Raw genomic sequence first — 7,451 nt, 5'->3', positions numbered from 1 at the left:
AATCCATATAACTATAAATTGCTATTAGAGAGTGTCTCGATCAGCAGGCTTCTAGATTTTGACTACTGTAAAATAAAACAAAACAAAACACAATTTTTTTAAAAAAAGGAAAGCAGACCCAGATGCTGAGTAGAATGTTAAGGACACTGGAAGCTAGCTTCATAGGAAGGAGAGGCTGGAAGTCCTGAGTCTTGGGACACCAGGAGCATCATAAAGACATATGAGGAAGGACTCAGGGCTAAGAAAGACTTTCCAAGCCCTGCCCCAGCCTGATCAGGAAAGGAGATTGCTGATAATTGTCATTCATATTCCTCCAATGGAAGGATGCAGAAGTTGATCCTCCACTGGAAAGCAAAGGTAAAAATCTATTTGGTAACTTGGTAAAAAAGGAGTTCCAGAAAGTAAGGTGTAGTTCCTGCCAGTAGTAGAGATTAAGAATATTAATGCAGTCCTCTGGTTCTTACAAAAGATACCTGCCCAATGTCAAAAAAGTGGGAAGCAGCCTCATAGCACAGGGAGATCAGCTCAGTGCTTTGTGACCATCTAGAGGGGTGGGATAGGGTGGGTGGGAGGGAGATGCAAGAGGGAGGAGATATGGGGACATATGTATATGTATAGCTGGTTCACTTTGTTATAAAGCAGAAAATAACACACCGTTGCAAAGCAATTATACTCCAATAAAGATGTTTAAAAAATAATTAAAAAAAATTTTTTTTTTAAAAGCAAAAAAAAAGGGTATCTTTATTGGCCTTGCCAACCACCACTCAAGCATAACTGACTGGCCCACAGTGGACCAAATAGGATTCTCTCTGAATGGGAATTTGAATTTATGGAAGGTGAGCTAGAAGGTCCTGAGGACTGGAGTCTGAGCCTGCTATTTTGGAATGGGCACAATGAAGCTATGTGCAAGCAGAGAAGTGAAGAGAGAAAAAGTGAAGCAAACATACAGAAGCGATGAGAGATCTTGAGAAAGAGGTGGAAAAAACAAGGCAGAAAAAGTAGCTCGCTTGGTTCCAAACTATATTCCAGTTCTAGGGCCAGTCACTCAAGAAGACCTAGCTGGGTTTTGGGATCCAGATACTTGGAATCCATGAGATACCCCTGAGACTAATTTTCCTTTACTTAAGCCAGTGTGGAGGAGTTTCTGAGTCCTGTAAAGAAAAGATTCCAGTTGAATTGTAAAGTGATCCATTTAGTGGGAGAAGAAACTGGATTATAATCAGAACTACCTGAGAGTAATAGCAACCTGCCTATATATTCCTCCTTTTATATCTCTTCTCTTCCATATATGGTTCACCCTTTGCCTTTTTTTTCCTCTTATATGGCAGGTGTGATAATTCAGCAGTGCATGTAACTTGTAATTTGGAAATGCTTCTAACCTTGATGACAAGTCAATAAACTTTGGCTGCATAACAAACCACTCCAAGCCATAGTGGCTGAAAACAACCAAATTTTAGCCATAATTCTGCAGGTGGGCAATTAGGCTGACTTCAGCTTGGCAGTTCTTCAGGTCTCAGCCAGGCTCACTAGACATCTGCGGTCAGCGGCTGGGACAGCTCGGCACTGGCTAGTTTAGGGTGACCTCTGCTCAGATGGCTTCTCTCGCTTCCAGGTGGTCTCTCGCCCTCTAGCAAGCTTTGCCCCCGTGATTATTTACTTGGCAGATGAGCAGTGTTCCAGGAGAACAGGTAGATCCTTGGGCTCAGAATCGACCCAGCAACACTTCTGCTGCATTCCAAAATAAATCATCAGGCTAGCCCAGATTCAAATGCTGGGGAAATATACTCCACCTCTTAAGGTAAGCAACTGCACAGTTACATCACAAGGGATGCAGATTAAGAGAAGGGAATAATAGTGGCCATTTTGCAAAAAGTCCACCACAGGTGGCCTCCCAGGCCTAGGGTAGGGTCTATTAACAAAAGAGATGTGGAATGGTGCTTAGTCCATCTCTGCCCTAAGGCCCCAGAAGAAAAGCTATTTTCCATTTCCCTACTGGCTTCCTCCTGTTATATACAGAGTCATAGGATGGAGAGGACCAAATTCAGGGTGTGGGCTCACAAAGCCGAACTGTGGACTGGGATGGTTGCAAGCCTGAAGCCTAGAGTCTGGAAAGCCTTAGACAGCTGTTTTTAATAGTCTAAGAGAAGACTCTAGCCAAAGAACAGCACTGCAAACTCTGTCAGGGTGGAGATGGTGCATTGTGACCATGGCAATTTAAAAGTATCTCTTTAGGGACTTCTGTGGTGGCACAGTGGTTAAGAATCCGCCTGCCAATACAGGGGACATGGGTTCGAGCCCTGGTCCGGGAATATGCCACGTGGAGCAACTAAGCCTGTGTGCCGCAACTACTGAGCCCGCATGCCACAACTACTGAAGCCCACGCACCTAGAGCCTGTACTCTGCAACAAGAGAAGCCACGGCAATGATAAGCCCGTGCATCACAACAAAGAGTGGCCCCTGCTCGCTGCAACTAGAGAAAGCCCACATGCAGCAACAAAGACCCAGTGCAGCCATAAATAAATAAATAAATAAATAAATAAATAAATAAATAAATAAAAATAAAATGCCAGCACCAAAATGAAAAAAAAAAAAAAGTATCTCTTTAACTATAAACTTCCAGTTATAAGATGAATAAGTTCTGGGGATCTAATGTACATGTTTATTATAACTAATAATACTGTATTGTATACTTGAAAGTTGCTAAGTGATTGCATCTTCAGTGATCTCACCACAAAAAAGATATGGTAATTATGCTACACTACAAAGGTGTTAGCTAACACTATGGTGGTAATCATTTTGCAATATGTAAGTGTATCAAATCAATAGGTTGTACACTCTAAACTTACAAAATACTATATGTCAATTATATATCATTAAGCTGGGATAAAAAAAGAAAATCAAAGTATAAAAAACAGTATCTCTTTGGTGTGCTATTTCAATTGACATTTCTTGGCTACAAAGATGGAAGAGTGCATCTTCCTTAAGCACCTCTCCCATTCTTGCATGGACTCACAGTCTTTCCAGAGCCACTAACACAAACTTTACTCATCGAGGCTACCAGTACCAAGGAGACCAGCAACAATGATTTGAGTGACACAAAGGATGGAGCAGTAGAAAATGTCTTACTGTCACATCTAACAGAACCTAAGAGCAAAACAAACTAGACAAGATAACTTAGTAACTTCAGTGAGCTGTGGATCTTAAATAACATCCCAAATGCAAGTCTGTACATGAAGAGCAAAAACCTTTGAAAATTTTATGATTTTCCAGACACAACAACAGGAAACATTAATGGACACTTGGGGATAAGCAATAAGCAGTCAGAAAATGCCCTGCATGTAGACTGGCATTTACCTGAAGTAATTTGAAAGACTCCAAATTTCCCAGAATTAGCTTGCCACAAAACTGAAATTTTTCATCGTTAGAGTAACTCCTTCTGTGACTTAGAGTCTGCAAGAAACCACTATAGAAATATAAATGTGTTTCAGATATATTTGAAAATAGAAGTCACGGATTCAATAACAATTTATCATTTTTCTATTAGAGTTCAAATCCTGAGCAAAAGAAGAATTTTAAAGGCTTGATGAAAAAAAGTTGATGGGACAGAGGAAGAACTCAGGAACCTCAGGTAGCCAGGGGGTTACATAAAGACACAGGGTACAGAAAGGGTAGAAAGAAGAGTCTTGCAATGACTTTGTGTCCTTCAATAGTTTGCCTGGAGCCAGTCTTGTGGAGAATGATGGAAACTGGGAAGGGGAGGAGGAGTGCACAGGGAGGGAGAGGACTCTACCCAGACACTTGGCGTTTCCTTTTGGGTCCAGTTTCATGTCAAGATTTCCTACTGCTACTGTGACAAATCACCACAAACTTAGTGGCTTAAAACTCATATTTATTATCTTATAGTTCTGGAGGTCAGAAGTCCTAAAATCAAGGTGACAGCAGGGTGGTATTCCTTCTAGAGCCTCTACAGGAGAATTTATTTCCTTACCTTTTCCACTTCTTAAGGCCACTTGCATTCTTTGGTTCATGGCTCCTTCCTTGTATCACTCCAGCCTCCACTTCCATTGTCACATCCATATCCTACTCTCTGATTGTCTCTCTCCTGTCTCCCTCTTTCTCTTATAAGAACTTTGGCAGTTACATTGGGTCCACCTGGATAAAAGAGAGTAAGTTCCCCATCTCAAGACCCTTAACTTAATCACATCTGCAAAGTCCCTTTTGCCACGAAAGCTAACACATTCACAGATTCCAGGGGTTCGGACATGGACAGCTTCGTGGAAGGGGCATTATTCTGTTCACCCCAGGGTCCATATCAAACACACACACCAAGAGTTTAGGAATTATATATCCTTCCCCTAGAAGTAAGTATAATTAGGAGTAATGAGAAACAAAAGCTGAAATCCTGGGAGATTGTGCATAAAGAGTCAGCTTGAAGTGTCAGTGATGGATAAGGATGTTGTATGCAGCCTGTGGCAGGCTGCTCTTAGTGAATCACAATGAAAACCCTTAGGATTTTGAAGCAGAACCACGCTATCCTGTGCAAATAACTACTCTCCTTTTGAGAAACAGCTTTTGGCTTTCTACTTGACCTTAGTAGACCTGAACACTTGACCATGGGCCACCAAGTTACCATGTGACCTGAGGTGCCCATCATGAAGTAGACAGTCTGACTCACCAAGCCCATAAAGCTAGGCATGTACAGCTGCGGCATTCCATCATCAAGTAAAAGTGGTAGATAGAAAGCAGACTCAATAAGGTCTTGAAGGCACAAGTCAGCTGCATGAGAAAGTTGCCGAGATGCCCATGCCCCCACTCTTGATAACTGCCTTCTCTCTCAACCCACACCTATGGCCTTGTGGGGAGTTCTCTATGAACAGTTAACTGAAAAAGAAAAAACTCAGGCTTGGTTTACAAATGGTTCTACTTAATATGTGCAGGCAGAACCTGAAAATGGGTGGCTATAGCACTATAGCCCTATGCTGGGATGGCCTTCATGAACCATGGTAAAGGGAAATCCTCCCTGTAGACAGAACTTTGAATGATGTACCTAGCTGTTCATTTTTCCTGGTAGGAAAATTAACCAGAGGTATGGGTCTACAGTAATTCTTGAGGTATGGTTAATGGTTTGGCTGGGTGTTCGAGGAATTAGATGAAACACAATTGGAAAATTGGTAACATAAAGATCTGGAGAAGTATTGGATAAACATCTCTAAATGGGCACAGAATGCAAAATGTTTTGTGTCCCATGTGTATGCTCACCAAAGTGTGACCTCAACAGAGAGGGATTTTAATAGTTGAGTGGATAGAATGAGATATTCTGGGACTGTCGGTGAACTTCTTTCTCTATCTACTTCTGTTATTGTCAAATGGACTCAAATATAATGGCCATATTGGCAGGGATAGAGGTAATGCATGAACCTACTAAAATGGACTTCTACTCATCAAGGCTTATCTGAATACAGCACTGCCAAGTACTCAATCTTTCAGCAGCAGAGACCAAAACTGAGCCCCTAAAATGTCACCATTCCCTAGGGACAATCAGCCAGATACCTGATGGTGGACTGATTACATTACCACTTCTGTCATGAAAGGAGCTGCACTTTGTTCTCACTGGATAAGCACTTACCATAGGCATGGATTTCTCTTCCCTGCCCACAATGCTTCTGCCATTGTCTGTGGCCTTACAGAATTCCTTATCCACCATCATGGTATAATACAGCATTGCTTCCAGCCAAGCATTTCACAGCAAATGAAGTGCAACCAATAGGCCCATCCCCATGGAATTCACTGGTCTTCCCATGATGCTCATCATCCTGAAGTAGCTGACTTGATAGAACAATGGAATGGCTTTTTGAACACTCAGTTATAGTGCCAGATAGTTGACAGTACCTTTCAAAGCTATGGCAATATGGACCAGGAGGTAGTTTATAACCTGACAACAAATGTACAGTCCTGTTTCTCCCATAACCAGGATTCATGAATCTAGGAATCAAGGAATAGAAATAGGAATAGCAGCTCTCACTAATACCTCTAGTGATTGACTAACAAAGTGTTTGCTTTCCATCCCTGCAACTTTAGGCTCGGCTGATTTGGAGGCTGTAGTTCCCCAAAGAGCAATGCTTTCAGCAAGAGACAAAACAGTGATTCCATTAACCGGAAATTGAGACTTTCACATAGCCACTTTGGGGTCCTTATGTCTATGAATTGACTGGCAAAAGAAAAGGGTTACTGTGGGCAATTTTGTCCAGAGGACATTTGTAACGTCTAGAGACATTTTTTGTTGTTGTTGTCATAATTGCAGGAGGAGAGTGAACTAGTACCTGGTGGTTAGACGTCAAGGATGTGGCTAAACATCGTACAATGCACAGAACAGCCCACTACAACAAAGAATTATCTAGCCCAAAATGCCAATAGTATGGAAATCCTGGATTGCTCAAATCATCCTGGTGATTGATCCTCACTATCAAGAGGAAATTGGATTGCTACTGTATAGTGGGGGCAGAGGGAAACTCTGGGAGCCTTTCAGCATTCCTTTGTTATGTGATTAAAGTCAATGGAAAACTAAAACAAGTCAATTCATGCAAGACTACTAATGGTCCAGAAACTTCAGGAATAAATGTTTAGGTTACCTCACCAGGAGAGGAACTCCAACCAGCAGAAGAAGGCAATTATAAATACCAGCTAGACCATGTAACTAAGTGCAGAAATGAGAAGTATCGTAGTTGTATTTCTTCCTTATTTTGATATGAATTTATCATATCAAAATACTATACACTAAACAAATACTTTTATTTTATTTTCTACTCCCATTTCCTGAGCAACTAACATAAGATATCTGGATAATTGTTAACCTTATATCTCAGTATTTAAGTTACAGGATAACAAAGGGGGAGTTTGAATAACTTAAGAATGAACATGATCAAAAACACAAAAGGGAATTAGTATCCACTTAGGGGGGAAAGGGTTAGCATATTTTCAGTTGTACGTAGGGTAGTTGTATCAGGTTAGGCAGAAGTATGACTTTGTTAATGTATTTATTTTTAAAATAAGTATAGTTTACAGAGATGTATATGGGTGGCAAGGTGACAATGGGCAGACTATGGTGGTTTTGTAATACATCAGTATACCTAGGCTGAACCATGTTTCCTAGCATTCTCTTCTCTGTATGTTTCTGGTTATGGTGAACCATATCTGAGAGACCTATTTGCATGAGATTTAGAAGGTGGAAGTGAAGCAGCAGCCATATTATATTTAACCTTCAAAAGGTGGAGTCAGGTACATTTTTAGCTCAAGCACATTATCATTGATCTGCTGGTTTACCTTGTTGGCCACAGGGCAGCACCCAGGCCTGCAGCTGCTCCACCTTCTCCTGGGATCCTCCTTCAACATCTTCCTGAGACATTTGTTTAGCTCTGTAAAAAAGGGCACTATTTTATAAAGATGAAGGCAGT

The sequence above is a fragment of the Grampus griseus genome (genome assembly GCF_964374135.1).
Source record: "Grampus griseus genome assembly, chromosome: 3".
Classification (NCBI taxonomy): domain Eukaryota; kingdom Metazoa; phylum Chordata; class Mammalia; order Artiodactyla; family Delphinidae; genus Grampus; species Grampus griseus.
The sequence above is the reverse complement of the archived record's forward strand: the minus strand, read 5'-3'. Positions refer to the sequence as shown.